Source organism: Musca domestica, unplaced genomic scaffold (genome assembly GCF_030504385.1).
Source record: "Musca domestica strain aabys unplaced genomic scaffold, Musca_domestica.polishedcontigs.V.1.1 1, whole genome shotgun sequence".
In the NCBI taxonomy this organism is placed as follows: Eukaryota; Metazoa; Arthropoda; class Insecta; order Diptera; family Muscidae; genus Musca; species Musca domestica.
The window spans coordinates 37,338,387-37,353,643 of NW_026712114.1; the positions used below are offsets into that span (position 1 = coordinate 37,338,387).

The window sequence follows — 15,257 nt, forward strand, 5'->3', positions numbered from 1 at the left end:
AGTATATACAGGGTGAGATGAAAAAACTGCAACCTACTTCAGACTGCTGTCACTTCTAAGCTACTCGTCCGACAGCTGTTAAAATTTTCCAGTGACAGCTCATTATATTGTTTACAATCGTACAAAAGCATTTTGGTGCGAATTGTCCAGAAAGAAGTTATTCGTGATGGAATTCAAGCGTGATAGTGTGATTTCTTTGTATTTGGCTGGAAAACCACAAGTGGCTATCGTTAGAGCACGCCAGCACTTAAATGTGAATAAATCGTCATACTGGTAGCGTAGCCCGACGTCAAGGAAGTGGACGGAAGAAAACAGCAACATCAGCAGAAATGATTTAAAAAGTAAAGAAGCGACTGATCGAAACCCGCGTCGCAGTGGCCGAAAAATGACTCGTGAGCCGAACATATCGTAATATTCCATTCGGCAAATATTGAGAAATGAGCTCGGGGTAAAGTCATTGAAATTCCAAAAAGTGCAAGAACTTACACCGCAACAGAACGAAAATAGACTCAAAAGAGCTAAAGAGTTGCTTTGCTTGGCCGAAAGTGGTGAACTGCCGTATTTGGTTTTCTCCGATAAGAAAATATACGTTGTCCCGCAGTTTGTAAACAAACAAAATGATCGTGTTTACTAGCCAAAGAGGTCAGCTGAAACTGTGCACTTTCGGTTGACCACCAGAACTCAAGCGCCGGCCATGGTGATGGTGTGGGCCGCCATAACAGCCGATGGTCGCTCCCCGCTCGTATTAATCGACCGTGGCGTCAGAATAAATGCCGAATATTATAGCGAAAAGATTCTGTTGGGTGTATTAAAGCCTTGGGCACGCAGACATTTTGGCCGCAGATTTTGGACATTCCAACTGGACTCAGCACGCGCCATCCAAGAATGGTTACAAAATGAGGTTCCTCGCTTCATTTCCAGCTCACAATGGCCACCAAAATCTCCGGATACCAATCCGTTGGACTATTATGCCTGGAGTATTTTGGAAAGCAAGGTTGGCACTAAAAATTACCACAGTGTCGATCACCTCAAACTAGCGCTTTGCCGGGAATGGGCCAAAATACCGTAGAGTAACTTTCGGGCAACATGTGACGGTTTCATTGGCCGTTTGAAGGCCATAATTCGTGTCAAAGGTGACCAATTCGAACAAATCTAGACTTATTCTAAAATTTAATGCTATTTCCGACATTTTTTTGCTCTCATTTAATAAAATTTAAAGAAAAAATGTAAAAATTATGGCTTTTGACTTTGTTGCAGTTATTTTTTATCTCACACTGTACATATCAAATAATCGACACTCTAAAGTTCAAAGGTCCAAATTTACCCACTCTTTCAATACCATTGTAGGCATCTAATTTTTATACCCTACACCACAAGATGGTCAGGGTATTATGTATTTGTGCATTTGTTTGTAACAGGCAAAAGGAAACGAGATAGACCCATATTTCCTTTTGATGATCTGCATAGAATCACATTCTGAGTCGATTTATGCATGTCCGCCCGTCCGTCCGTCTGTCCATGTATTTTTTTAAACAAAGTACAGGTCGCATTTATTGCCCGATCCAGAAGACATTTTGCACAGATCATTTGTTTGGCCCAAGGACGAACCCTATTAAAATTGGAGATAATCGGTCAAAATTTAGATATAGCTCCCATATATATCTTCGTCAGATTTGCCTTTTATTGTGCACCAAACATGTAATATCAGCCCGAATTGTATGGAATTGTATGCACATACAACCAAATCAGCCCTAAAAATAAGTATGCCAAATTCGATCGAAATCGGTTCAGATATAGCTATAGCTTCCATATATATTGTTCATCCGATTTGTTATTTTTGTCCTCCGCAGCCGTAATATGCACTCTGTAACAACAATATTTGGGGAAATATATCAAATGCAGCTCAGAAATACCTTTGCTAAATTTTATCGAGATCGGTTCAGATTTGGATATAGCTCCCATATATAACTTCGTCCGATTTACCTTTTATTGTGCACTAAACGTCTAATATTTGTCCAAATGGGATGGAATTTGGCACTTACGACCGAATTGAGTCTAGAAGCTAGTATGTCAAATTTGGTGAAGATCGGTTTAGATATAGTTATAGCTCCCATATATATTGTTCATCCGATTTGTAGTATTTGCTACCCACAACCGTAATATGCACTCCGTAACAACGATATTCAGGGAAATATATCAAATACAGCTCAGAAATATATTTGCCAAATTTTATCGAGATCGGTTCAGATTTGAATATAGCTTTATCAGATATTTTTATCCGATTTTAAATTATTTGTGCACCAAATGGGCAACACAAGTCCGAATTTAAAAGATACAAATGCTTCGGCATATTTATTCCTTTGAACTTTAAATTATAATTATAATCATAGCGTGTATGATAGAATTCTCCCATAAAAACTTTTAATTGTTATGTGGAGCTCTACTAAATTAGCAAAGGGTGTAGGGTATCATAAAGTCGGCCCCGCCCGACTTTAAGGCTTTCTTTACTGGTTAATAGAAACTTAAGGGTGGCTTTAGTTCGAACTTCTACAACCGCGACTTCTTCTCACTTCTACCCTTAAAATTTTTTCATTTTCCAAATAGAGGATTTTAGCTTTATTTGTTTAAGAAATTCATAGACCCCTTTAACATTTTTAGTACACACTTAGTTCAAATTTTTACAATCCTATCCAAACTTCTTACTTTAAGTTTTCTAAAAATTCTATGGTGCAGGATTTAGTACATTTAGTAGAATTTTAATTCGAATATCCAAAAACCCGTTCCCTAAATATCACAACATATCCTTTATTACCATGTAGTACTCTTAGTATGAATGTCCACCAGGCCGATCTATAAAATAAAGTTCTAAGGTCTTCTATGAAAGGTTTCTTGGTGGTATTCTATAGAAGAAATTTTGATTTTCTTGTGTTTGTGGAAGAAGACCTCTGAGGGACTTTTACCTGCCAAGACCATGGGAGTTCTTGTATTTTCAGAATATCTCATAACGGTCTTCTACATGAATGTCTTGAATATTTTCTTGTAATAACAAAACCTCTTGTAGGTCTTTTAGATGTAGAAGAATTATTTTTGGGTTTTTTTATCTGAGGAAGACTCTTTTGTATGGATTTTCTATAATATTTCTAACTGTAGGAGGCTTCTGATTATTTTCGATTGTCCTCTTGAATAGCTTCTATATAAAGAAACCTTTTAATTTCAATCTATAGAAAAACTTTATGAAATATCTTCTAATAGACTTCTTTAAAAAAAAAAGATTTATTGAATGCTTTCTATGCATGTCTTCCATTTATTGAATAACTCTTGAAGGCCTCCTATCTTCAATAATTGTATCTTTGTTTTCCTTTATTTTCAGTGTACCTTCGACATCGACACAACACAAATATTTACGATTAATGCTAATTTGATTTTCAACATTTCGCAAAGCGTTAATGTGCAACATGAAAGGCAACCACAAAATGTTAGCCAGCACAAAAAAGACTTATTGGGACCAGACAGTTAAATGCCCCGGCGTATCGGACTAAATCCACCAACATACAGTAGAACTACAGCTAAGGCAAAAGCAGCGTGAAAAATTGGCTAAGTTGGCGGAACTTCGTTTGCTTGCCTCTTTGGCATGCATAAACGCACATTGAATGAGACCATTTTGGAAACGGTTATTGCATGTTTATCCTGGCGAGGGAAAATAATCCTTAACTTTTTTCTGCTGCCCACATGTGACAATTTAAATGTCGTCCGAGGAAGATCAACGATGAATGTTTGTTTTGTTATGCTGTTGATAAGAATATTATAAGTGTGGTTGGGAAGCTGTACGGAAAAAGAGACATGTTGTTGATGGTACAAACAAAGGTAAGAACAATTTTATATTTAAAGAATATAATAAATTGTGTTCATATAAATACAGAAGAGCCTCCGATACGTAATAGGAATCAATAGAACTTGATGTACAAGTCTTAAGGAATAAGGAGTTAGTCCCAAAATTTTATTATATTTTTCTAATCATTGCTATAGATGGAAAATTGAAGTAGATTCGATTTAAATTTGCCTCATCGAAATATTGGTTTAAGACACTATGTCTCTTTGGACCAAATGCGCTTTAGGTTATTTGTGGTCCATATAATTACGTCCGATCCTCCGTCTATCTCTCTGACTAAAAGATGAAAAATGTGATTTCCAAACGCATTATTTTAACTTAAATATTCATCGCATTCAAAGCTTAGAGGGAATCCAAATCGGTAAAAACTTCGCACATTGTAATATAAATATTGGAGGTATAGCAAGCAACTCCTTCTGGTACCTTGCCCAAAAAAGGTTAATATTTAAATGCCAAAAACTGCTACATTATTTCCAATTTTTTTTAAACAACGTTTGAAAATTGGCGGCATTGGTTTTTGGCTACATCAGTATTGGTGTCTGTGGAAACCTGGCCCTGTCTAGTATATGGAATAAGTCTTCACTGGATAAGATTGTATTTAACCACAAGGGGTCCTTGATATGAGATGATACTAGTTCGAGAGATCTTAAGCAACGATCTAGGATATGCTAGTGACCTTAATAAGTATTTTAGCAAAGCTTTACAAGGATATACAAGGATACTACTACATGATACGTTAATAAGGACCTGTAAGATACTACTTCAAGTTACCTTAAAAAGTACTCCATTAAGGCTTTACAAAGATATATAAGGATATTACCGCAAGACACCTTTAAGAGTACTCCAGCAATATTTTTCAAGGATACATCGGGAATATACTTTAATAACAACTTGTGGGGATACTACTACATGAGACTGTTGTACGTACCCAAGCAAGGCTTCTAAAGGATATATACGTATATTACTGCAAAAGACTTCAATTAGTGTTCAAGTAAGGATTTATCAGGATTCTACCTCAAGAGACATTACTAACTACTTCAACAAGGCTCCACAGCGATACTACTGGAAGAGACCTTAATAAGTGCTCCAGCAAGACGCTACAATCATTTACAAGGATACTACAGCAAGAGACCTGAATAAACACTCTAGGAAGCTTCCAAAAGATTATCAGGGGTATTACTGCAAGTTACCTTACAAAGTACTCCAGCAAGACTTCACAAGTACAAGAGACCATTGTACGCGCTCAAGCAAGGTTTACCAAGTATATACACAGATACTCCTGCTAGATACCTTAATAGGTGATCAAGCAAGGATCTACAACAATATGTTAGGTACTACTGCAAGAAGAAGTACGCCAAGGCTCGATAAGGATATGCATACCTCAATAAGTACCAAGCAAACATCTACAGGGATATGCAAGAATACTGTTGAGAACTAAAGCAAGGCTATATGTATGGGTTTTTATGGAACAATGAGACATATACCTGACTAAATACCATTTACAGAATGTCGAAGGTTAGTTAAAGTTAGTCACTTACCGAAGTTGCAATACCTTTAGCAATTACAGGGTGAGATGAAAAAACTGCAACCAGTTTCAGACTGCTGCCATTTCTAAGCCACTCGTTTGACAGCTGTTAAAAATATTCCAGTGCTAGCTAATTATATTGTTTACAAGCGTACAAAAGCTTTTTTGTGAGAATTGTCCAGAAAAAAAGGTTATTCGTGATGGAATTAAAATGTGACAGTGAGATTTCTTTATATTTGGCTGAAAACCAAAAGTGGTTATCGATAGAGCACTTCAGCATTTAAATGTTAATAAATCTTTTGTGTCTCGTACCATCGCTCGTTACCAAGATACTGGTAGCGTATATCGACGTCAAGAAAGTGGATCGAAGAAAACAGCAACCTCAGCAAAAATGGTTCGAAATGTAAAGACGCGACTTGATCGAAACCCGTGTCGCAGTGGCTGAAAAATGGCTAGTGAGCTGAACATATCGCAATATTCCATTCGCAAATATTGAAAAATGAGCTCGGGGTAAAGCCATTGAAATTCCAAAAAGTGCAAGAACTTACACCGCAACGGAAAGAAAATAGACTCAAAAGAGCTAAAGAGTTGCTTCGCTTGGCCGAAAGTTGTGAACTGCGGAATTTGGTTTTCTCCGATAAGATGATCGTGTTTACTTGCCCAAGAGGTCAGCTGAAAATGTGCGGTTGGCCACCAGAATTCAAGCGCCGGCCATGGTGATGGTGTGGGCTACCAAAACAGCCGTTGGTCGCTCTTCGCTCGTATTAATAGACCGTGGCATCAGAATAAATGCCGAATATTATCGCGAAAATATTCTGGAGGGTGTATTAAAGCTTTCGGCACATAAACATTTTGGCCGCCATCATTGGACATTCCAACAGGACTCAGCCCCATCGCATTCAGCACGCGCCACCCAAGAATTTTTACAATATGAGGTTCCTCGCTTCATTTTCAGCGCACAATGGCCACAAAAAAAACTTCCGGATAACAATTCGTTGGACTATTGTGCCTGGAGTATTATGGAAAGCAAGGTTGGCACTAAAAGATACCAAAGTGTCGATCACCTCAAGCATGCGCTTCGCCAGGAATAGGCCAAAATACCGCGGAGCAACATTCGGACAGCGTGTGACGGTTTCATTGGCCGTTCGAAGGCCATAATTCGTGCCAAAGGTAACAAATTCGAACAAATTTAAACTTATTCTAAAATTTGATCATATTTCCGACATTTTTTGCTTTCATACAATAAAATTACAAAAAAAAAAAAAAAAAAAAAAAGTAAAAAAGCAGTAACTTTGGCCGGGCCGAACTTTGAATACCCTCCACCATTTGGAACGAATTAGAAAATTTTCAAAAAATATAAAATCCATTAAAAATTCTTTTAAAATCTTTAAAATATCTAATATAGGAAGGTGCCGATATATCGGGGAATATACGATATTGTGGACCTATAAAAACAAAACTATGTCTAGGTGTAAAGTACTCACAAGGAACTCCTTGTGTGGATTCTCAGATAATTCCATTGGAAAAAGTGGCTAAAATCATCAAAATTCCGAATATAGGGGAGTACCGTTATATGGGGGGTATACGATATTGTGGACCTATATAGACAATTCCGTTTCAGGGGGTAAAGTGCTCACAAAGAACTCCTTGTGCGGATATTCAGACAATTCCGTTGAAAAATGTGGGTAAAATCATCAAAATACCGAATATCAGGGGTACCGTTATATGGGGGCTATAAGATGTCGTGGACCGATATAGCCCATCTTCGAACTTGACATGCCTGCAGACAAAAGAGAGATCTGTGCAAAATTTTAGCTTCCTATCTTAATTCGTTTAGACTGTAGCGTGATTACAACAGACGGACAGACGGGAGGACAGGGCTAAATCGTCTTAGAATTTTACGCTGATCAAGAATATATATACTTTGTTGGGTCTAAAATGATTATTTCGATGAGTTATAAACGGAATGACGAACTTAATTAACTTCTGGGTTTCTGCGATATATATATGTATATTTTAGTCGCACAGTGTAATTAATCGTTTAAACTATGATTTTCCAAATCGTATTCCATTAATTATTTTGATGTTGATCAAATCAAACGCTTACACCACATAATTATTAAAGCTGGCAAGAAAAATTCGCTTTCCAAAATTATGTTGTAATTGTTTCGAAACAAAACAAATGTTCACTTTAAGCTTCTTATTTCCAATTCATTAAATTTGAATTGTTTCCTTGCAAATTAAAAAATAATAATACAAAATGTTTTTGCCTTATAATTCTTTAAACTAATTTTATATGCATGACTTGGAAAATAGAAAGGGAATAAAAAAAAGAAACGAAACAAACTTTTCAGAATTTTCGCTTTGTTATTCAACTCTCTCAACACAGCTGAGAAGAGATTTACTGCAAAAGACTTAAAGAACTCAGCAAGTCGTGGCAGCAGCAGCAGAAGCATAAAAGGCAAAGTGGTCGGTTGCAACAGCATTCCAGGAGGGACGATAGTCCTTCTCAACTTTTTAAGATGTATTAACGGATATAGAGGAAAAGAAAAAAAATAAATAAAAAGCAAAGAATAAGGAAAGCAAAGAATAAGGAAATCGAAAAACCAACAACGGCGTAAACACAAACGCGAAAAGGACCAAAGCTGATTGTGGCTTTAAGTATATGTGTGTGTGTGTGCGCGTGTTTGTTTAAGAGGAACCACTTGAGAACAAGGAGCGTTATTCGTGGCAAATGGAAGGAGAAAATCTCGCGAATGGAATACAAAATAATATTTTAATGTATTAAATAACAATGTATGGGTATGGCTTTATGGCTGCATGGAGATTTTGTATTTTCGCTCAAGGATAAAATCTAGGATAAAAGTAGCAATGCAAAAATAAAAACACACATACTTACCAAAATGTTTAACAAAGGAACTTATAAAGCTTGTCATGGGATAAAAATTAAAACCATTTAAAAGCCAACGACTGTTGGAATTGTAATTCAATGGAGAATGGTATGTAAGTGTAACAGCATTTTGGCTAGTTGTCGAAGAAAGAGATTTTCTTATTCAATACGACGGGGCCTCGATACATAGTTTGTTGGATTTCTTAAGAACTTTTTGTGCATTAAAGAATGTCCCTATAATAATATGAAATTACAGGGCGAGATAAAAAAAAAACTGCAACAAAGTCAAACGATATGATTTTTACATTTTTTTTTTAAATTTTATTGAATGAAAGGAAATAATGTAGGGAATAGCATCCAATTTTAGAATAAGTTTAGATTTGTTCGAAATGGTCACCTTTGCCACGAATTATGACCTTCAAACGGCAAATGAAACCGTCACACGCTACCCGAACGTTGCTCTGCGTTGTTTTGGCCCATTCCCGGCGAAGCGCTTGCCTGAGGTGATCGACACTTTGGTATTTTTTAGTGCCAACCTTGCTTTACAAAATACTCCAGACACAATAGTCCAACGGATTGGTATCCGGAGATATTGGTGGCTATTATGCGCTGGAAATGAAGCGACGAACATCGTTTTGTAAACATTCTTGGGTGGTGCATGTTGAGTGCTGAGTCCTGTAGAAATGTCCAAGGTCTGCGGCCAAAATGTTTGCGTGCCCCAAGCTTTAAAACACCCTCTAGAATATTTTCGCGATAATATTCGGCATTTATTCTGATACCACGATCGGTTAATACGAGCGGAGAGTGACTATCGGCTGTTATGGCGACCTACACCATCACCATGGCCGGCGCTTGAGTTCTGGTGGCCAACCGAGGGAGCTTACCTCTTTGGCAAGTAAACACGATCATTGTGTTCATTTACAATGTTTTCTCATTCGAGAAAACCAAATTCGGCAGTTCATCACTCTCGGCCAAGCGAATCAACTCTTTAGTTCTTTTGAGTTTATTTTCTTTCGGTTGCGGTGTAAGTTCTTGCATTAAAATGGCTTTACACCGAGCTCATTTTTCAATATTTGCCGAATGGCGATATGTTCAGCTCACGAGCCATTTTTCGGCCACTGCGACGCGGGTTTCGATCAAGTCGCTTCTTTACTTTTCGAACCATTTCTGTTGATGTTGCTGTTTTCTTCCATCCACTTCCTTGACGTCACGGTAACGAGCGATGGTACATGACGATAGCCACTTGTGGTTTTCCAGACAAATATAACAAAATCACACTATCACGCTTGAATTCCATCACGAATAACTTTTTTCTGGAAAATTCTCACCAAAATGCTTTTGTACCTTTGTAAACAATATAATGAGCTGTCACAGAAATAATTTTAAGAGCTGTCGGACGAGTGGCTTAGAAATGACAGCAGTCTGAAGTTGGCTGCAGTTTTTTTATCTCACCCTTTTCATATTTTCACAGAAAATTGAATTTCGTTGCAGCAAAAAAGAATTGTCTTCATTATTTTTTTGTTTGCATGCACGCATGTGTGTGTGGCGAACATTTTTAAAAGATAATAGCCAAACAGTTTAAATTGTCAGTTTAATGTCCTTCCACATTTTGCATAATGCTCTTCTGAAAACATTTTATTGTGTATGCATCCTTGCATGCATAGTCGGACCAATACCACCACCACCGCCATGGTCACATAATCGGCTTGTGGTTGTGACTTTTGAAAAGTTTCTCTCATCCACATAATAATATAATGGTTCTTTAATGTTTGCAATGGATGAAGTCGGTAATTTTATAAAACATAAAAAACGCACATAAAAAGCTTTTATTAATTAATTGAAGATTTTAACAATGTCATGCCAAGTATGTGACAATTTAAATTTTAATTTGGGAAATTAGACACAATGAATGCCTTCAATATTCACACAGATGGGGAAAAACAAAAATCGAAGTTTGATAATAACACTTTGCAACACAAAAATAATTACGGGAAAATCCAGCAGATCATGAAAGTAGAGCTAAACAAATTAAAAAGTATCAATCGGTTCTACCGACAGACGTATACCCTCTACCAATGTTCGATTATTTAAGTATGTCTAGACTATTGTTAAGATTTTTCAAATAGTTGACCCTCTATGGAGTGGGTTCTGAAGGAATGGGCCAATATTGTCCATTTCGTATCGTACCTAAATAAATGCATAAAAATTTTGCGATGCTCCAGTTTGGAATATATTGGTAACTTCCTTCAACTTCCTTCCTTCCTTCCTTCCTTGTGATAATTTTTAGAAAATGTTAACATGTGCGTGAGGTGCCAGATATAGTCGACCAAAGTATTCCATTTTCATGTTTCATCTAATACAGATAAAAATATTTGTATGGGCAAAATTACCAGAAAATCGAACATTATTTCAGACATAAATTCCATATTCATCTCGGGTTTCTGGTTGAGAGAGGTATATTTAGATATAGCAATTTGTGAAGAATCGCTGACTTGTTTGGGCGTTTTTTTTTTCAATATCTTGAACCCTATATTGGACAGGTAGCAAAAGAAATGGTCCGATCTCTACCATCTTTAAAACAGATCTTGTGTTGGTGGAAATATTGAGATGTGCCAAGTCTTAATGGAATCGGATGTTAAATGTGCGTTTTATAAGCTTAATGAATATCCAAAATTTCGAACTTTTGTGGGTGAGGTACCGGAAGGAGTGGACCGATATATTCCATCTTAACACCAGATCTTGGGTTTATAAAAATATTGGTATGTGTGAAATTTGAAGACAATCGGACTCTTATTTAATATTTTATAAGAGTTATAATTATGGAAAATGTTGACCCTTTGTGGGGGAGGTACTTCACGAAGTGGACCGATATTATCCATTTTTACACCTGACTTAGAACTGACGCAAATATTAGGATCTGCGCAGTAAAATATTTTTATTTATTTATTTATTTATTATTTTTTTTTTTTTTTTGAATATCGACATTTTGTGAGAGATGTAACAAAAAAGAGTGGACGTATAATGCCCATCTCCGAACTCGATCTAAGTTTGACAATAATATTTCGATGTACCGAATTTGGACCAAAACGGATACTCCCTTCGAGAGTTATCGTACGCACCAGCCACACAGACAGACGAATGGACATAGCTAAATCGACTCCCAATGTCCTGAAACCTTTATTTTGATGAGGCATGTTTTGGTCGTATGAAATGATATATATCCCCTCTAGACTGAGGGTATAAAAATAGCACACATTTTTGTTCATAATCCAGTAAGGAAAAATCAAAAGTCGGGCGGGGCCGACAATATGATACCCTACACCATTATGCATATTTAGTAGAGCTCCCGTAAGAAAATAATTTTTTATTTGATGTAGATCATACCGCCTATCAACATTTGGCTTTAGAACAGTTAAAGTTTGGGTTCAGAGGGAAATATAAATATGGGAGGCATATCCAATTCTGAATTGATTTTCACTAAATTTGACGGAGACATTTTAATCTTTTATACCAAATAACATTGTTATAGATAGCATGAGAAGAATTATATTAAAAAATATATATAGGAGCCGACTTCTACAAATTGGAGACGTACGTCCCAAAATTAACTACATTTGGGCTAATATTAGCCATTATGTGCACAATAAACCCTAAATAGGATTGAGGATATTTAGGAGATGTATCCAAATCTTAGCCGATCACGATAAGATTAAAAATGCAGAGGTATTTCCGATCTCTATAAGATACCAAATATCATTGTTGTCGAATGGACATTACGAATTTGAGGGATTTAAACGTCAAATCGGATAACACATATATATATATATATATATATATATATATATATATATATATATATATATATATATATATATATATATATATATATATATATATATATATGTTATCCGATTTGATATATATATATATATATATATATATATATATATATATATATATATATATATATATATATATATATATATATATATATATATATATATATATATATATATATACATATATATAATGGATATATGGTACCAAAGATCATTGTTGTGGAATGCATATTACGCTTGTGAGGGACTTTTAACCCCATTTCGGATAAAACACATATATGGGAGCTGCATCTGAACCGATTGATACAAAATTTGAAGTACTGGTTTATAGGATGAATTCAGCCGTAATTGCCAAAAGTCAGTTCATTTGGGCTGATATTAGCTATTTGGTGCACAATAAACCTTATAACAGATAAAAATATATATGAGAAATTTGACAGAATACAGTTCATTTTTGACAGATTTTGGCCATTTGGTGCACAATTAACCCGAAATCGGTTGAAGATATATATGGGAGCTATGTCCAAATCTGAACCGATCTTCATGAAATTTTGCAGAGGTATTTTTGGGCTCTATCAGATATCTGGTACCACATATCTTTGTTCTGAAGTGCTTATTATGCATGTTAGGGACTTAAACACCAAATCGGATGAAACATATATATGGGAGCTATAGCTATATCTCAATCGATTTTCACTAAATTTGATGGACTTGGTTCTAGTCTGAATTCGGTTGGATGTGCCAAAATTCAGGTCATGTGGACTAGTATTGGCCATTTGGTGCACAATTAACACGAATTCGGTTGAGGATATATAGGAGCTATATTTAAATCTGAGCCCATTATCACCAATTTCAGTAGGGTTCGTTCTTGGGCCAAGCAAATGTTGTTTGGAAAATTTTATCTCAATCGGATTATAAATGCGACCCGCATTTTGTTCACAAGAATACATGGACGGACGACAGACGGACTGACATGCATAAATCGACCCAGAAAGTGATTCTATGAAGATCCTTAAGAGTAACTAGGGGTCTATCTCACTTCCTTCTCCCTGCTACAAACAAATGCATAGAGACATAATACCTTTACCACTATGTGGTGAGGGTTATATAAACATTCTTTATTTCTCCAAAAATTCAGCACTTTTTCTCAATTCTCTGGAAAATACCAAGTTGACTTGTCGTCGTTTTTAGATCAAAATTTTAGATATGGGTTCTATGGCCAAATTTTGTTGAAACCCTTATATAGTTTTGACAATTTGCAAAGTTTCACTTATAGTTTGAGATATATTTCGCAATATTTAAATAGAGCTTTGATATTTGATAGATATCTTTGGACAACATCCAGAATTGTTAGTAGAAAAATTCGGTCCACTTTTTGTTTGCAGTATTTTTAGCATCAGGACAACTGTGCTCCTTGAAACTCTCATTAAATAAATAAAAACCAAATCCCTGGGAGGTTTTGTTGGCAAACAATTCCTATAGCTCTTGGCAATTGAGATGTATAAACGAACAGAGGTTTAATCTTGATGTCCCCGGCAGCATAACCGCCAAAAAGAAGGGTAAGCTTGCAATAAAAAGGTTTTGGTCCTGCCGAGTATAGAATATAACAGTCCACATTGAAAACATTCTGCGGAATATTCTCCTTTAATAATTATTGGTTTAAGCTTTTTCTGAAAACTTTTGTCTGCATCTTGGCCTGTGCTTGCAGACTCTCAGTTCGTTGAACGAAATAAAATTATTAATAAGGGGACGCGCTAGTTTTTGTTGTACAATATAAATCAAATAACAACTCGAAACGAATTTTTAAGGATCGAAACATTTCACGCCTTAAATCGAGAAATGACTGTATTTTATCAATTGTCATCCAGTAATGTGTATTTTAACGGCAGATATATTAAAATTTTTGGTTTGGTTTTATATTTTGGTTTAGATTTGAGCATTTTTGGTCAATTAAACCAAATATACAAAATTATATTAAAGACTACACTAAAAATCCTAAATTCTGCCTAATATCCATACATGCACTTAATTGCAAGGGATTTTACTGCAGCTTAATGGCCACCACACTCACTCACACACAAGACGATTACAATTAACACAGTAGCCAGTAAAAATGGTTTTGTATATTATGGTCATGAGAGTGTGCTACCCATATTAAGCTCATTTTAGACGTTTAACTTGTAAAGCAAAACATCTCCCCAACGCCATATCCCACCGCATTATTTTTCGTTCGTCCACATCTGTAGTTCACAATTGCAAAATGTCCAATTAATTAATTTGTTCATTTACAACTGACTTGAGGCGTACAAATAAATGTCATTTGCAAATCCTGGCAAATAAACAGACACACACACACACACAACTGCTCATGCAAACATCCACCCACACTCTAGCGCGCTCTCACACACACACACTCACAAAGTGTAGACTGATTTCATTCAAATCAACGATGCTGTTCTACTGAAATGACGTGTTCTTTCATCTGCAAAAAGTCCTTAAACGTATCCTCTCAAAGTAATAAACATAAAACTTAATGATTACACAAAGGATATTAAGGACAGATTTGGGAGAATGAGAATCGCAGCCTTTTGAGTGAAAGTTAAAGGGGTGGATGAGGGTAGCTAATGAGTGAGTGTAAGGATATTGTATGTTTCACAATCTAAAATAGTTATTTCACCTCAAATGTAATGACGCACTTTTGCGGTCACCATTAAAATCAAATTTTACGATCGTCTTGAACTACTAAACATGTTCCCACACTCACACTTAACCGCACACACACCTTGATGTCTACGTTTGTTTCCGATGTAATGGTTCGAATCAAATGCGGAAATTACTTTTAGTACACAGTGAGAAATATTGACTGCATAATAAATAAATCCACATTTCTTGGGTCAAACCCTCCAGTTAAAAATGATAGCTTTGCACAGAAAGTACGGGAACGGAATACTTCAAAATCAACAGTTCACCCAACTAAAAACTGAAAATATTGTCTAATTGAGTGTTGTAGGGTATAAAAATTGTAGCTTTTTTCTAGAAAAAAATTTTAAAATGTCTTACATTTTTAAAGAATATCTCTAAGATTTCCTGATTGAGTGCCGTGCATTTTGAGAA

General features: G+C 35.9%; 1 long non-coding RNA gene across 1 annotated transcript in view; it reads left to right on the forward strand.

Annotated features, from left to right (window-relative positions):
* The window catches only part of LOC131802333 (uncharacterized), a 116,433-nt gene that overhangs the window by 65,671 nt on the left and 35,505 nt on the right, over positions 1-15,257 (forward strand). The window contains exon 2 of the long non-coding RNA XR_009342159.1: positions 3,371-3,864. This is a non-coding gene — a long non-coding RNA (uncharacterized LOC131802333). The remainder of the gene's footprint in view (positions 1-3,370; positions 3,865-15,257) is intronic.